Raw genomic sequence first — 18,348 nt, 5'->3', positions numbered from 1 at the left:
TGATTTCTCCACGGGCTCCTCTCTGCACCTATCTGACCCCCTACTCCAGGCCTCGGCAGCCTACACACTGCTACACAGAAGCCTGCATTATAAACTTTGTAGATGCTTAATCACGAGGACTACACCCCAGCATAGGAAGACCTGTCACAGGGCATAAGCTCTATAGACCACAGATCCCTCCCTAAGGGGAATCCTGGCAACCGTCTGCACTGGTTCAAATGTCCTCCCCTGGCCACATGGGGGACACCCTGCACAAGGTACCAAGGATGCCTGGAAATGTCTGGTTAGGAATCGATGGGGAAGTAGACGATGCTGCAAACCCCATCAGCAATAAGACTGACGGAAATTCAGAGGATGCTCTGAACCTCCTTCAAGCGCCTCCTTGTGATGTTTCTGGGACACCAAATTCCATTTCTAGGACAGCTCTTCTGTGCTCGGTTGCAGGTTACCCAACGTGGGAGGATCCCCTCCCAAGCCAGAAGAAACACCTCTGGAGTGTAACCTTTAAGAACTAGAAACTTTTTAAAATAGACGGGTTAAGACGGGTTTTAAAAAAGACGGGTTTTCTCCATCTCTGGGATGGAGAAAAATGGCCTGAAAATGGGTCTGTAAATTATAATACCATTCTGCAATTGGATCTTTATTGCCGCAAGATAGGAAAGTGGACCGAGGTTCCCTATGTTCAAGCCTTCATGGTCCTTTACCAAAATCCCGCCCTATGCAGCTCTTGCAATCAAAAGCCTGGGGAACCAGAAAACCCTCCCGACGTTTTAGATGATCCCCTCCTAACTTCCCCCAACTGTCAGGGGGGAAACCGAGCTCCCCTACTCCTGACAGTACCCGACTTCTTCAGAGCCACCCACTTCTCTGGTGTCACCTACCTCTCCAGAGCCCTCTGACCGATCCCAAACTCCACCTCCCCATGTCCCTCTATACCCTCCGATACTCCAAGAAAGACAGACTAGTCCGTCCGGGGTAACTCGCAGTGGAGCTTCCTGTCACCCAGGATCGGGGAAATTATCCCCTCTTAGGGAAGTGGCAAATAGCAAAGGGACAATCAGAATATATGTGCCCTTCTCTTTAGTTGACTCAGCCCAATGCAAACAAAGACTGGGCTGATTTGCTGAAGACCCTAGTTTGCTGAAGGGTTTCAGGCCCTAACTCTGGCCTTTGATTTAATGTGGAAGGATGTCCAAGTTGTCCTATCTACTTGCCGTACCCCCGAGGAGAAACAGAGAATTGGGGGGCAGCCCAGGGGCACGCTGACCAGCTTGCCAGGGACCAACCCAAACATTTTGTTATGGGTGGAGTCGCAGTCCCAAATCAGGAGCTCTGCTGGAATTATGATTCCTGGGAGGGAACAGAAGCCAGCAAGCACATGATCCAATGTGTATCAGAAGGGATAAGAAAGTGTATCAGAAAGTCAGTTAACTATGCAAGGGTTAAAGGAGTGACCCAAGAAGAAAAAGAAAACCCAGCCCTCTTTTATGGACGGCTTGTGGAGGCTTTTAGAAAATATACTAACATTGACCCCTCCACTCCCGAAGGTCAATCCCTGCGGGGACAACCCTTTATCAGCCCGTCTGCCCCTGATATTAGGTAGAAACTCCAAAAGCTACAATTAGGCCCACAAGCCCCCACGCCCCAACTCCTAGAGGCGGCCTTCGGGGTATTTAATAATCGAGATCAAGCTGAGGAGGAAGAAAGAACCAAACGTGAGGAAAGACAGGACAAGGCTCGTGCAAAACTGACAGCCGTTGCTGTCAGCCACGCCTTGCAACCTCAAGACAACCCAAGGGGGCCAAGAAAGTTCAACTATCTGTCTGGAAGTAAGACCAATGAGGGGGAACGGTCCAAGTGCAAGTCAACAGGCCACTGGGCCCAAGAATGGCCCTAGGCCGCGCCCAGCCCGCAAACAAACAGGTCATTGGAAGTGGGACTGCCGTCGGTCCCAAAGGGGAAGGGGGGTCCCCACTCCTGAGATTGCCATGCTGGACGACATCCCATGAGATGTCTTGTCTCCATCACGGAGCCCCAGGTGGTCCATGATATGGCAGGTGAGAAGATCGATTTTTTAACGGACACGGGAGCCACTTACTCTGTCCTGATTTCTCATGCTGGGCCTCTTTCCTCCAGAAGCTGTACCGTGACTGGTGTCCAAGGAAAGCCTCGTGCCCATTACTTGACTGGGCCTCTCACGTGCCAATCTGAGCAGCGTTTGATTTCACATGCCTTTTTAGCTGTCCCTGAGTGTCTTACCCCACTACTGGGGAGAGACCTTCTGGGCTCCCTCAGGGCCATATTACAGTTAGGAGGAGAGTAGCCCCTTATCTTGACCCTGACTAAGGTAGATCAAGGGCCTGTTCCCAGCTGTATTCTCCAACCAGTGAACCCTGCAGTTTGGGACAAAGGAGTCCCTGGGAGGGCCATAAACACCCAACCTGTAAAATTAACTTTAAGCCAGAAGCTGCCTACCCTAACAAGAGACAACACCCCATAAAGTTGGAAGCAAAAAAGGGGCTTTTTTGTAGATAAATTCTTAAAACATGGCCTCTTGGTGTCCTGCCAGTCTCCACGCAATACTATTTTTCCCGACGTTAAGGCATATGGGGAATATAGAATGGTACAAGATCTTAAAGCAGGAAATGATGCTGTGGTCCCTATTCACCCCCTCGTGGCCAATCCTTATAACACATTAGCCCAAATCCCTGAGGATGCTAAATGGTTTACTGTGCTCAACTTCAAGGATGCCTTTTTTGCATCCCAGTTCATCCCTCCTCACAGTATCTGTTTGCCTTCCAGTGGACTAATGCCCTCTCAGGCCAAATGCAACAATACACCTGGACAGTATTGCCTCAGGGACCGCCCACACTTGTTCGTCCAGGCCCTAGGAAAGGAACTAAGGGAGATAACACCTAAAAGAAGGGGCTTTTCTACAGTATGTAGATGTTGATATATTAGTATGCAGCCCCTCCACGGAAGCCTCAAATCAGAACACAACTGAAGTCCTTAATTCCCTTGGGGCCCGAGGTTAGAGTCTCTCGGACACAGGCACAAATCTCAAAGCAACAAGGTAAACATCTGCACTATATTATAAACCTCAGAAGTAGACCGTTATCTCCAGATAGAAAACGGGCTAGATTAGGCCTAAGCTCTCTAAAGACAAACACCTTTTTTGGGCATGGCAGGATTTTGCAGAATTTGGATCCCAGGATTTGGGATAATGGCTTAAGCCCCTGTATGAAGCCACTAAAGGCCCAGATACAAAACCATTACTTTGGACTGGGGAACAGGAAAAGGCTTTTAATCCTATCAAGCAGGCCCTCACCAGAGCCCCTGCTCTGGGTCTCCCCAGTTTGAAAAAGCCATTCATCTTATACGTGACTGAAAAGCAAGGGACAGCTTGGGGGGGTCCTAGTACAGAAGCTAGGGCCAGTTCCTCAGCCTATAGGCTATTTTTCCAAACAACTAGACTCGTGGCCCAAGGTTGGCCTGGCTGCCTTCGGGTAGTAGCTGCCTCTGCTCTATAGGAAGAAGCTAACAAGCTTACCTTTGGACAGCCACTGGAAGTCCAGACCTCCCATCAAGTACAAGGGATCCTGGAGATCAAAGGCCACCATTGGCTAACTGGAGGCTGCCTTCCTAAGTACCAGCCTTTGTTCCTCGACTCCCCAGAGGTAACCCTCAAAACTTGCTGCACCCTCAACCCAGCTCCACGGATGCCTGCTGACAGCCCAGAGCTAATATATTCCTGCCTCGAAACCCCTGACCAGGTCTATGCATCTAGGCCTAATCTAACAGATCAAGCCATAGAAAACCCTGAGGAAGAATGGTTTACTGACGGCAGTAGCTTTATTAAGGACGGGGTCAGGAGGGCAGGGTATGCTATCATGAGCGCTCACAGTGTCACAGAAGTGAAACCTTTGCCGCCCAACACTTCAGCCCAGAAGGCTGGACTGATAGCTCTAACCCGAGCCTTAACCCTAGGGGAAGGAAAAATTGTAAATATATACACAGACTCAAAATATGCCTTCCCTGTTCTGCATGCCCACATAGCTATCTGGAAGGGAAGAGGGACTGTTTAAATACAAGAAATTCCTCTAAAAACTGAGGCTGAGAGTTTACATCTCGTAGAAGGGGTTCAAAAACCACAACAGGTAGCACTCATTCACTGCCGCGGGCACCAAAAGGGAACTTCTCAAAGTACCCAAGGGACCGACAGGGCAGATCGGGAAGCCAAGGAAGCAGCCCTGATACCCACAACAGAAATGGCATTGATCCCATCCCTTGCCCCTTCTAACGCTGTACCCAGACACTCAACTTCCGAAGAGACCTGGCCGCGAGACCAAGGGGGAACTAAGGGAATAGATGGCTGGTGGCACATAGATCAAAAATTGCTCGTACCTCTTTCTGACCAATGGATAATTATTAAAGGGCCACATGATTCCTCCATCTGGGGAGGGATGCCATGTCTGCTGTGGTTTTCCAGATTTTTACAGGAAAGGGCTCCCAGGGACAATCAGAAGGGTTACTGGAGCCTGCGTCCTCTGTACCACCCATAATCCGGAGGCAGCCTCAAGCCGCACCCCCTCCCCCTCTCGTTAGCCCAGCCCAGTGACGTGGGACTTACCCAGGAGAGGACTGGCAAATGGGTTTCAGTCAGGTGCCCTCTTTCCAAGGCTTCAAATACTTATTAGTATTTAAAGACACTTTCACCGGATGGGCAGAGGCCTTCCCCAGTAGGACGGAAAAGGCAACCAAAGTGGCTAGAGCACTTCTATCAATACAAGAAATCACTCCTAGGTTCAGGTTACCCCGCCACCTCCAGAGTGACAGTGGACCCTCATTCAAAGCCAGGGTTACCCAGCAGCTCTCGCAGGCCTTCGGGACCAGATACCACCTGCATTCGTCCAGGAGACCTCTGTCCTCATGAAAAGTAGAACAGGCTAATCATACCCTAAAGAAAACCGTGGGCATACTGTCAGGAAACCAGAACCGTGGTACCGTCTGCTGCCAATAGCTCCCTTATGGGTCAGGGCAGCCCCTAAAACAACCACTAAGTTAAGCCCCTTTGAAATGACACATGGAAGGCCATTCCTTCCCTTGGACATGCTAACTGGCCCAGAAACCCAAGCCCACCTTAAATACATTATAAACCTACGCAAGGTCCAGAGGGCTACACAAGCATATGGCAACAGAACCCAGCCCTCCCCAGGTAAGAGCCCCAGTCACTCCACTGTAAATCCTGGGGACTGGGTGCTCTTAGAGACCCCGGCGCCCAGCTACTCCCAAAGTGGAAGGGTCCTTAACAAGTCCTGCTGAGCACCCCTACAGCAGTTAAGCTCCAGGGAGTCACGAGTTGGGTCCGTCTGTCCAGGATTAAACCTGCCTCCACTGATGTTACAGGAACCCGAAGACCCACATTCCAGCCATTCCTATGAATCCACCCCTTTCCCCCAAGTCTCCACAGGACACGGAGGACCCTGGACAGCCTGAAAAATCCAGGTGGACGAGGAAGCCTCTGCAAGACCTAAAGCTCTATTCAGGAAGGACAGAGACTTCTTGGACCCAAGGCTAAGTACCCACAGCCACTATCTTCCTCTCTGTCTTCCAGTGCTCTAGTCCGCTTACAGAATAACTGGCACGCTCTGGGAGAGTTAGATGATAACTGTCCCCCTCGCTCTCGCGTTTGCTTTCGCAATTTATCACGAGTGCCGCTGTAGCCCTGCGCCTATACCCGAGAGAGAACTCCTCTACCCATGCTGGGCGGTTTAGTGTGACTCACCTGAAACCTCAGGACCCATACTTAACCACTGGCTTTCAACTCCCTACAACACTTCTTTTAATGCTCCTGCTTTCCAGTCATTTTTCAAGATCAAAACTCTAATTGGTGCAACTATGAAGGTATTAATTACTTCAGATTTCCTCTACCTTTTTCCCTTGTCCACAGGACAGATGGACAACTCCCCGGTTCACACCGTGCAAACTCCTGCTTCCTCCCCTCAGTTGATGGGATGCTGGATTTGCTTCCCCGCGAGCTAAGTCCGTCATCGACCATAGCGACCTCTTTGTCTATCCCGTAAAGAATTTTCGCCAAGTTCCTGAGGGAAAATGGACTTTCAAAGACCCAAGACTCAGTGCCGTGATGTACAGAGTCAAATTGTTCATCTTTCCACAGAAAACAATTCTCATGTCTCTTGCCTACCTCTTCCTTAGCAGCAGAAAGAGAACATGAGGTCGAAACTGGGGAATGAAAAACTGGCATTAAGACACCCCAGCGTTTCATGATGCCCCTCGCCCAAGCCAGAGGTCCAGTTGCCCGTCTGTGCTCAAACCCTAACCCACTACCTGATGGAAGAAGGGTCCATACTGGTGGAGCAATTGACAGAACGGAATGGATGGAGCGCATTGGGTGTATGGTTGGAAAATATTTCCACAACGACAGGATTGGATGGCTAAGCTTTAAAACCTTAGGCCAGTTAGTCTATTGTGCCCCAACAGGATATGTCTTTGGATGCCACGCAGATAAACAACTGTGGGCTACTAACTGCCTACACAATCATTCCACACCCACGCAGTGTAGGCTGGGAACATTGATTTCCCCTTTCTCAATCCACTCCTCAAATGAATCCAAGCACTGGGTCAGTTCATTAAAACCGTTCACTGGATTGACTCGAAACTTACCCGGGAATATCCCAGATGGAGATGCCTATTTCGTTGGGTATGCACTGTTACCATGCCTGGGGGACAGCTGCCCACCAATACGTCCTTCAAAACTTGCATCGCACTCTTACCACCACAGCCAGTGAGACTACTAAACCTCTTATTAATTTACAGAGTCTCTAGATTCCCTGGCCAAGGTGGTACTTGACAACCGATTGGCCCTGGATTATCCACTGGCAGAACAAGGAGGAGGATGTGCAACCGCCAATACTTCCTGTCGCACGTACGTTAACCCCTCTTCCCAGGCAGAAACCAACACTGAAGCAATTCAACAATAAGCCACCTGGCTTCAGGAGACAATTAACCATCAATCCTCGTTATTCAATATGGGCGGGAAAACTGAAAACTGGTTCTCTAGTTTGTTCTCTTGGATCCCACAAGGTATTAAAAACTTTCTGACAGGCTTCCATTTTCTTATACCCCTCCTCTTTTCAGTCATACTGATTTATGTTATACTTCGCCTAGTGCTTTGTTGTCTCCCGTACTGTTATAAATCTATAACTAAGACCTTTCAGCCCAAGTAGGAGGACTGGGACCAACAGGTTCAGAACTTCCATTTTAGAAACGGAGAAACATGCTAAATTTTAACCCTGATTAACAAAAATATGCTGATCACGTATAACCGGATTCTTACCCCTGCTTGAGTCTCGGATTATAACTGTCTTCACTAGTCTTTAGCCCCCGCTCCTCTCATCTCCCTATTCAGTTTGCTTCCTCGAGGGCACAACAGGGTAATGGTGATGCATGGATTCCAGCTGCTCCCCAAAAAGACCCTGCAAGAATAACAGAAGTCACCCCGGGGTCCCTCAGCAAGAGCTGCATGGCTCCAATTAGGTAGGGTCTGTAAGCCCCATGCCAGCCTGAAGAAGCTACAGAAGACAGACCTTCGGTCTTTATCTTCCCAGTAAAGATTTCTTGGGGTCCACGTCTCTCAGGGGGAATTTGAGGCAGGAGATGGATGGGCCCCAGGCTGAGCAGCTGGAATCTGTCCCCTGTGGACAGATACTCTAGGATAAACATAATGGCAGGAGCAAGGGGAGCTGAGTCCTGCTTGGAGAGAAGATAGAGAGACCACGTATCTCTCATTCTTGAGGTCAAGGACACCTTCGCGACTGCTCATGCAACAGAAAGGTTCCTCAGAGGTCAGAAAAGGGAGAGGGCGCCAGATCATAATATGTTCTTCTTCCCAGAAACCCCTGCACTGGAATCCACCTTGTCTAAAAGATACACACACACACACACACAGGGGAGGGCCGTGAGTTAGACCAAATATGGACTCAGAGCCAGGCAAAGCAGGATGACTGGCCAGAGGGAACCGGGAAGAACTGCCCCATATAAGTGATGTGAACTACCCCAAGGGTGCAACTCTCTCTGAGCCTGCCTGTGTGTGTCTATCCACACATACTTTTTTTCCTCCTAATAAACACTTTACTTGTTTCACTACCTCTGTCTCTTTGTTGAAATTCTTGTCCACAAAGCAGATGACCCAGGGCCTTGGAACTAGCCACTGGCCCTCGAGGTCGAGTGGTTAGGATTCGGCATTCTCACTGCCACGGACTGGCTTCAATCTCTGGTCTGGGACCTGAGATCCTGCTTCAAGCCACTGCAGGCTGAGGTCACCCGAGATCATCGCCACTTCTGTTCAACATAGGTTTGGAAGTCCTAGCCCCAGCAATCAGATTAAAAAAAGAAATAAAAGGAATCCAAATTGGAAAAGAAGAAGTAAAACTGTCACTGTTTGCAGAGCACATGATGCTACACACAAAAAATCCTAAAGATGCTACCAGAAAACTACTAGAGCTCAATGAATTCAGTAAAGTTGCAGGATACAAAATTAATACACAGAAAGCTTTTGCATTCCTACACACTAAAAATGAAAGATCAGAAAGAGAAATTAAGGAAACAATCCCATTTACCATCACATCAAAAAGAATAAAATACCTAGAAATAAACCTACCTAAGGAGGCAAGAGACCTGTACTCAGAAAACTATAAGATACTGATGAAAGGAAACAAAGATGACACAAACAGATGAAAAGATATAGCATGTTCTTGGATTGGAAGAAGCAATAATGTCAAAATGACTATGCTACCCAAGACAATCTACAGATTCAATGCAATCCCTATCAAATCACCAATGGCATTTTTCACAGAACTAGAACAAAAAAATTTTTAATTCGTATGGAAACACAAAAGACCCCAAACTGCCAAAGCAATCTTGAGAAAGAAACACGGAGCTGGTGGAATCAGACTCCCTGACTTCACACTATACTACAAAGCTACAGTCATCAAAACAGTATGATACTGGCATAAAACCAGAAATATAGCTCAATGAAACAGGATAGAAAGCCCAGAAATAAACCCCACACCTATTGTCAATTAATCTACAACAAAGGAGGCAAGAATATACAATGGAGAAAAAATAGGCTCTTCAATAAATGGTGCTGGGAAAACTGGACAGCTACATGTAAAAGAATGAAATTAGAACATTCTCTAACACCATGTACAAAAATAAACTCCAAACAGATTAAAGACCTAAATGCAAGGCCAGATACTATAAAACCCTTAGAGGAAAACATAGGAAGAACACTCTTTGACATAAATCACAGCAAAATCTTTTTGGATCCACCTCCTAGAGTAATGAAAAAAAAAAACAAAAATAAACAAATGAAACCTAATTCAACTTAAAAGCTTTTGCACAGCAAAGGAAACAATAAACAAAACGAAAAGACAACCCTTAGAGTGGGAGAAAATATTTGCAAATGAAGCAACCAACAAGGGATTAATCTCCAAAATATACAAACAGCTCATGCAGCTGAATATCGAAAAAACAAACAACCCAATCAAAAAATGGGCAGATCTCAACAGATGTTTCTCCAAAGAAGACATACAGATGGCCAAAAAGCTCATGAAAAGATGCTCAATATCACTAATTATTAGAGAAATGCAAATCAAAACTACAATGAGGTACCACCTCACACCGGTCAGAATGGCCATCATCAAAAAATCTATAAACAATAAATGCTGGAGAGGGTGTGGAGAAAAGGGAACCCTCTTACACTGTTGGTAGGAATGTAAATTGGTACAGCCACTATGGAAAACAGTATGAAGGTTCCTTAAAAAACTAAAAACAGAATTACCATATGATCCAGCAATCCCACTCCTGGGCATATATCTGGAGAAAACCATAATTTGAAAAGATACACGCACTCCAATATTCACTGCAGCACTATTTACAACAGCCAGGACATGGAAGCAACATAAATGTCCATCAACAGAGGAATGGATAAAGAAGATGTGGCTTCCCTGGTGGCGTGGTGGTTAAGAATCCTGCCAATGCAGGAGACACTGGTTCGAGCCCTGGTCTGGGAAGATCCCACATGCCGCAGAGCAGCTAAGCCCGCATGCCACACTACTGAAGCCTGCGCACCTAGAGACCGTGCTCTGCAACAAGACAAGCCACCACAATGAGAAGCCCGTGCACCGCAATGAAGAGGAGCCCCCGCTCAGCAACAAAGACCCAATGCAGCCAAAAATAAATAAATAAATAAAAGAAGATGTGGTACATATATACAATGGAATATGACTCAACCATAAAAAAGAACAAAATAATGCCATTTGCAGCAACGTGGATGAACCTACAGATTGTCAAACTGAGTGAAGTAAGTCAGACAGAGAAAGACAAATATCATATGATATCACTTACACATGGAATCTAAAAAAAAGGGTACAAATGAACTTACCTACCAAACAGAAATAGAGTTACAGATGTAGAAAATAAACTTATGGTTACCAGGGTTACGGTAACGGAGCGAGGAGGGATAAATTAGAAGATTGGGATTGACATATACACACTACTATACACAAAATAGGTAACTAATAAGGACCTACTGTATAGCACACGGACTCAATACTCTGTAATGGCCTACTTGGGAAAAGAATCTAAAAAAGAGTGGATACACGTATATGTATAACTGATTCACTTTGCTGTACACTTGAAACTAACACGACACTGTAAATCAACTATACTCCAATAAAATTTTTAAAAAACGAACAAACATAACAAAACAGAAACAAGCTCATAAATACAGAGAACAAACTGGTGGTCGCCAGAGGGAGGTGGGTAGGGGGGGATTAGGAAAATAGGTGAGGGAGGTTAAGAGGTACAAACTTCCAGTTAAAAAATAAATGAGTCACAGGTATAAAATGTACAGTGTGGGAAATATAGTCAATAACTACGTAATATCTTTGTATTGTGGCATATCATAACTAGACTTATTATGGTGATCATTTTATGATGTATAAAAATATCGAATCACTACATTATACACTTGAAATTAATAAAATATTGTACTTCAATAAATTATACTTCAATAATAAATAATACTTTATTACAAATAAATATTACAAATAAATATTTATTTGTAATAAATATTACAAATAAAAAAATAAGTATTACAAATAATACAAAAATAAGTAAATTATACTTCAATAAAAAAAATGATACAAATGAACTTACTTACAAAACAGAAACAGAATCACAGACTTAGAAAACAAACCTATGATTACCAAAGGGGAAAGGTGGCAGGGGAAGGGATAAATTGGGAGTTTGGGATTGACATATACACACTACTATATTTAAATTAGATAACCAACAAGGACCTACTGTATAGCACAGGGAACTCTATTCAATATTCTGTAATATCCTAAATCAGAAAAGAATTTAAAAAATAAATATATGTATATGTATAACTGAATCACTTTGCTGTACACCTGAAACTAATACAACATTGTAAACCAACTGAACTCCAAAGTAAAATAAAAATGTAAAAAATAAAATTTTAAAAAAGAAGTTTTTTGTTTGTTTTTGTAAAGCAATGACTTTTTCTAAAAAATTATTTATTTATTTTTGGCTGTGTTTGGTCTTCATTTCTGCACGAGGGCCCTCTCCAGTTGCGGCGAACTGGGGCCACTCTTCATCGCGGTGTGCGGGCCTCTCACTGTCGCGGCCTCTCTTGTTGCGGAGACAGGCTCCAGACACGCAGGCTCAGTAGTTGTGGCTCATGGGCCAAGCTGCTCCGCGACATGTGGGATCCTCCCAGACCAGGGCTCAAACCCGTGTCCCCTGCACCGGCAGGCAGACTCTCAACCACTGCGCCACCAGGGAAGCCCCGCAATGATGTTTTTAAAAATTTGAAAATGATTATACATAAAAGTGGTCTGTGTATGTGATATATCTTATAGTCAATGACCCACTTGAACTCTTATCTCTTTGAGGAAATGGACTCAGATCCTGTGGGGCTCAATAGGTCATCTTACAGACATTTCTGAGGGTGCCTGGCTAACACGTGTGGATTTCCCCTCCTGGGGCAATTGTCTTTGATCCTCGGAGATATGTGTTTTTACTATGAGACACAGGTAGTCTTCTCTGAGTTCCATTAGAAAGCACAGTATCCTTACGATAGATTCCTAAGCCAGCTTACCTCAGCTTCACGTGGATTCTACGACTCATAATCAAATGAGCCTTAACTAGTGCAGCAAGGTGAAATAATAAATGATTTTAACAGCGCCAGAATTTCCCTTAGGGCTGGAACTTTTTTTTTTAACCTGAGAAAAATACCTTGAGATATAGCTTAGAACTTATGGTGAAATTCCTAAGGCAGAACTTGGCAGGAGACAGCTGAACTGCTCCAAAAGGAACGAGCAGAAATTTGAAGGTGGAGAGCAGTGCAGTGTGTGTTTGCTGCAGCTGAGGACAAAGAACACTCCGAGCTCCCACTGAACGTGGAGTAGAGTTAAATCAGTTTTACTTTGATTTCAAAGGTTAGGCTACTTCTGACAATCGAATTACACTACCAAGACACCCAGAACTATCAACATTTCCCAACACCCCCTACGAGGGTGAAAACCATGAGAACTGTCAACCTGTGTGTGTTGCTATGTGTAGCAATAAGGGCCAGGTGTGGGTGAGTGCATGATACACAACAGGACACGGCGGTGAGACCACTTACCACACTGCTCGTCCGCCCCATCCGGGCACTCCTGCTCTCCGCTGCAGAGTCAGGCCACAGGAATGCATCTCCCACCACATGCAGCTTGCCTTGTCATCTGACACTGTATTTCATCTGCAGTGAAGGACCAAGAAGCAAAGCCATCAGAGTTCCTGGATTCCTTGGGTCCAGGAGACCTTTTCATGATGAGCTGAAGTCACTGTTCTCTTTGGAAGACCTTCCTTCAACTATCATCTAGGAGAACGCTAGGGGGTTCAGTACCCTGAAAACCCATGCAGGTTCTCCAGTGACGATCCTTGGGGACCATCCTTTCTGAGGCTGTGGAGTTGTTGCTGGAGAGCTGTCATTCGCCTCCCCGTTGTCTTGTTAGAATGGCTCAGACTTACACTTGTGCTTAAAAAGATACTTCTTTCAGGTCTGATTTGGTCTTACAGACTCAAGAGTATGAAATGTTGCAAGTTTAGAGGTCTAGGCTCAAAGCACTTGACTTTGGTTTCCTTTTAGACATGGGTCGATACAGCTTCAAATGAAGTTAGGGTTTGGGGTCCTACATGCCATCTTTATAAGAATACCTCTAATAGCCTGGTTATAAATACTTAAGTTTTCCATTATTTGCAGGATACTGATTTATATTATCAGCTTTATTCAAATCATGAACTTGTGTTTCTCAACCCTGAACGATTAATGGTCAAAAATAAGCCTGTTATGGATGTGGTGCTCAGAGAAGGCCTGGTTGTACTTAGTTTACTATTTTGCCTAACTTTCAAAGAGAAAAAGCCAATCCTTGGTTCCGAGAAAACACAAGCCACATGTCCCATTTGGCAGAAGTCTCCGTAAGACACAGTGAAGACCCAGCAATCCTACCCAAGGGACAGTGTGTGCATACGGGATGGAAAGTCGTGTGCAAAGCTATGTGATGGGAGTTGACAATGGAAGCCCACTGCGTAGACTACACCTTCTTTGGTAAGGAACCAGACCTCAGTCTTACTTGCATCCCTCCAAGATAGTGCTTTTAGCATAGTTACTCAATGTTTGATTTTAAAGCCTGGCTTATAAATTGCATTATAAATGAAAGACTCAGGAGGCACTGGTTATTAATGAATAGCTAACAACTTTGCCAGCTACTCACATACCATCCGGGCAATCCCACTTCACTTGACCAAAACCATTCAATTGCGAGCAGGTGAGGTCAGCAACCCCTAAGATGGGACCCCAGGCTCAGTCGTCAGGCTAATTACTAGGTTGGAGTTCTGGTTAGACCACGTACTAACATCACCTCGGGAGAGTTACTGCCTCCCTCTGGACCTGTTTTTCTTGTCTGTAAAGTGAGGCTAGTAAATAAGTGGTTCTAAGAGGAAAATGCAAGGATTAAAAGAGTACAAAGTCACTGGGCACAATACCCACCAAACAAATGCTCCCAAAATGTTAGCTCTTCTGCTACCTCTTCTAGCAGATCCTTCCAGAAGGGTCCCAGTTAGGGCTGCAGTCAACCCGCAAAGACTCACACTGCTAGGCGAGTCCCACCTGGACCACTATTTGCCCTGCTGATTCTCAGTCTGGAGACCAAGTGTGCACATGGATTCTGAACACCATCTGTAGATGGGTCTCAAACATTACTTTCCAAATTTAGGTGCATACTTGCTGTGATTAAATTTAAAATGTATTTATTAATCTATTTACATATTAAGTTCATGGTAGCTTTCTCCGAGTCTGTCAATATACAAAGTGTAATGATCACAGGCTGTTCTACAACAGACATCACAAAGATGTCTTCATACCAGAAGGCCTGGGCGAACACTGCTTAGTGAAAAAGGCAAGTAACTTTATACTTTTTTTTTTGTTTTTTTTTGCGGTACGCGGGCCTCTCACCGCTGTGGCCTCTCCCACTGCGGAGCACAGGCTCCGGACGCGCAGGCCCAGCGGCCATGGCTCACGGGCCCAGCAGCTCCTCGGCATGTGGGATCCTCCCGGACCGGGGCACGAACCCGCGTCCCCTGCATTGGCAGGCGGACTCTCAACCACTGCGCCACCAGGGAAGCCCGGCAAGTAACTTTAAACCCTGTTTCTGGGGTGGAGCAAACAGACCACCCAGGGCAAGGGCTTCCTGCCGCAGAGACGCCCCACCAGGTTAGGCAAAAACCCTGAGGGTCAGAATCCCTCCTGGAGGGCAAACAGCTCAGAGACTAAGGGACATCTCCTCCAAACCAGTTAACAGTACCTTGACCAACAACGTGTCTGCATAAGTTAAAAAAATGAGTTAAAATCTCCCTCCATCCATGAGGGCCAATTGGAAGCACCTGTCAGGAGAGATGGGCAATCCTGCAGGCCAGGTCGTTTGACAAACACTGGGCACCTCCTGCACCTGCCCAGGTCACCAGCCACCAACCCTACGGGAACTCTGGGTGTCTCAGTCACCCTGGGACCCCGACTCAGCTCTCCTCTGCCTTGGGGTCCGCCGACACCTGAGTGGTATTAACAAGCGCCGCTGGAAGTTGCTTGCTAATCGCACCTGGGCCCAAGCTCCGTTTCCCCCGGGCTGTTTCTGGAGGGAAGCACCTCTTCCCAAGGTCCCGGGCCTCCAAGAGGCTAAATTTGCTGTCTGGTTAAACCTGGGCTGCGGGCCCATCAGAGACCAGGGCTAGAAAGCCAATTCCACTCCCTTGGATGTTGGGGAACGGAAGAACCTACAAGGGAGCGTGCGTCCTGCACTCAGGTGCGGAACGAGCTTCCTTTCTCATCGGCCTGAGGGCCAGAGAGGAAAAGACATCCAATCCATCCGCTGAGCCCACCCACCAGGCAGGCTTGTTAAGGAGTAAAGGGCTGAGAAGCAGGGGGCCCCTCAAGACAGTGTACCCTCGCCCTCCCAGACAAAAGGTCACCGCAGGACGGGGGACAAGCCGCGCACACCCAGCGAGGGCACCCCAAGCTCTCCTCCGCCCCCGCCCGGCAGCCGGGCAGCCCCGCGCCCCGCAGCCTGCAGAGCGGGATACGGTCCCTCCCGGGGCGCCCCACCCGCGGGCCCCACTCACCGGTCGCTGAGCCCCCGAGGCCGCCCACCGCGGCCAGCACGGGCGGCAGGAGCCGAAGGAGCGACCAGAGTCCCATGGCCGCGAGGAGACAGCGCGGGGACACGGGCGCGAGGCGCGCTGCGCGAAGACGCCACGGGCAAGCGGAGCGCACGGGCCGCCCGGGCGGCTTTAACTCGCGCTCGCGCAGCGAACTGGGGAAGCCGGCGCCGGTGGGCGGGGTGGGCGGGGTGGGCGGGGTGGGCAGGGCGCACTGGGAGTTGGCACCGCCCAATCACTGGGAAGAGCCGCGTGGAGCGAGAAGGGCTGCAGACCCGGCCGTGGTGCCTAGCATCCCTCTCCCTCCGGGTTCTCACTGGGTACTAGCGCCTGAGACCCCGCGCCCCTCCTGTAGTGGGACAGCAGACGCTCAGCCGATTCAGGGCCCCTGTCACACTCATGGTCAAGTTAGGGGTGGTCAGCCATACTTAAGGCTTCTTAAATTTTAATTTTAATTGAAGTATAGTTGATTTACAATGTTGTGCCAGTCTCTGCTGTACAGCACAGTGACTCAGTTATACACAGAGACATTCTTTTTTAATATTCTTTTCCATTATGGTTTATCCCAGGGGATTGGATATAGTTTCCCATGCTATACAGTAGGACCCTGTTGTTTATCTGTTCTAAATGTAATAGTTTGCATCTACCAACACCGAACTCTCAGTCCATCCCTTTCCCTGCCCGCTCCCTTTGGCAACCACAAGTCTGTTCTCTATGTGAGTCTGTTTCGGTTTTGTAGATAAGTTCATTTGCGCCATATTTTAAGTGATATCGTATGGTACAGTACTGTATGGTATCTTATGGTATTTGTCTATTTCTGACTTACTTCACTTAGTGTGATAATTTCCGGTTCCATCCCTGTTGCTGCAGATGTTACCAAACTTGGGTCTGCTTGCCCATGGGCAGTAAAGCCAAGTGGTGGAAAGCGTTTGTTGCAGGGCGAAGCAAGGAGTCCAGGACAGCCAGTGCTTAAAAGACTCAAACTCCCTGAAGGCTTTCAGGAAATGGGTTTTAAGACAGGATGAGGGGCTTCCCTGGTGGCGCAGTGGTTGAGAGTCCGCCTGCCGATGCAGGGGACGTGGGTTCGTGCCCCGGTCCGGGAAGATCCCACATGCCGCGGAGCGGCTAGGCCCGTGAGCCATGGCCGCTGAGCCTGCGCGTCCGGAGCCGGTGCTCCGCAACGGGAAAGGCCACAACAGTGAGAGGCCCGCGTACCGCAAACAAATAATAATAATAATAATAAAAAAAATAAAGACAGGATGAGGGAGGGGCGTTGTGGGGTGTGTGATCAGCTCCTGGACATTCTTCTGACTGGTTGGTGGTGAGGTAATCAAGATCAACATCATCAACCTGGTTCCAACTGGTCTGGGGTCTAAGTGCTTATGGGCAGCATACAGTTAACTTCTCCCACCTGACAGGGATTTCAGTAGCTGCAAAACAACTTAAATGGTGTGGCTCAGAATAGGATCTATAGCCCTTCAGATTTGGATGCCTTTTATTATGTTTTAAGTTTTAGAATGTATACCACGTTCATGCCTGTGCAGCCATCTCACTTCCCCACCTCCACCCCAGCAAATACAGAGGCACTAAGCAAGCACTAAGTTGGTCTCAGTCCACCTCAGGCCTCCTGCACAAAGGCTGCACTAATTATGGTCATGTTTCTGTGGCCCAATCTCAAACGCAGCAGGCAACAATTTAATTAGCCCCAAGTCAATAAAACTCCATGAACCCCATCAAGTGAACCAAGCCTCACTAGTAATTATCAGCAAAGGATTTTTCATGTGGAACTATGATGCGTAACATGTGACAGTACCCAACGCAGAATATTTGTAATTTTCTGACAATGACTAACAAGGAAGACTGGCATTAAAATGCATTAGAATTAATTCTGCTACAATCCTGGATTTAGAAGGAACTCCCACAAAAGGCTATAACACACGGGAAAACCCCAATTGATATACGGTCAAAGGATAGACAATTCACAAAATAATTTCACAGATGCTTTATAAACTTTTTCTCAAATAAAGTGACTGCATGAATATTTTATGTAGAAAAAGGCTAATGTTGGTGGGATGGGTCACAGTGCATTACTCTTATCTGTATTATATAGAACTACCCATCATATAATTCCCTCACTTGAATAGTTCCTTATATTAAGCAGCCCTTGGAATCTGCCACCGAATCTCATTTATGAAGCTAATCACTGTTTGGGGTTAAGAGGTGATTTTTGGGCTTCGATTTGAGAATTTGTGAGAGTTTCAGTCAAAGATATCTAATGAGAGAAGCCAGATAAGCATGTGGAACGGGCACCCAGGCACCTCCCTCAAGGTACACAAACTACCCCACTGCCACCGCCCGTGACACAGGACAATGCAAATCCAGCAGTGCACCCAGTTCTTCAGGGCCAGCCCCTTGTCTACCTATAAAAAGTAGAATGTAGGAATTTTCTCTACAAAGTCATAAAAATAACTTCAAATTTTCCAGGGTGGTAGGCTAATGGAGCGTTATTTTTCCTGCATTCTCATAGGCTTGGTTATTCTCACTGTCCGA

General features: G+C 46.9%; 1 long non-coding RNA gene across 1 annotated transcript in view; it reads right to left on the bottom strand.

Annotated features, from left to right (window-relative positions):
* Nucleotides 1-15,933, bottom strand: part of LOC137216110 (uncharacterized) — a 74,809-nt gene extending 58,876 nt beyond the window's left edge. Inside the window, exons 1-2 of the long non-coding RNA XR_010939595.1 lie at nucleotides 15,763-15,933; nucleotides 12,734-12,847 (exon numbers count right to left, since the gene is read on the bottom strand). This is a non-coding gene — a long non-coding RNA (uncharacterized lncRNA). The remainder of the gene's footprint in view (nucleotides 1-12,733; nucleotides 12,848-15,762) is intronic.
* Nucleotides 15,934-18,348: the final 2,415 nt, after the last annotated feature.

Source organism: Pseudorca crassidens, chromosome 21 (genome assembly GCF_039906515.1).
Source record: "Pseudorca crassidens isolate mPseCra1 chromosome 21, mPseCra1.hap1, whole genome shotgun sequence".
NCBI lineage: Eukaryota > Metazoa > Chordata > Mammalia > Artiodactyla > Delphinidae > Pseudorca > Pseudorca crassidens.
Note: the sequence above shows the minus strand (reverse complement) of the source record. Positions and strands in the feature narration are given on the sequence as shown.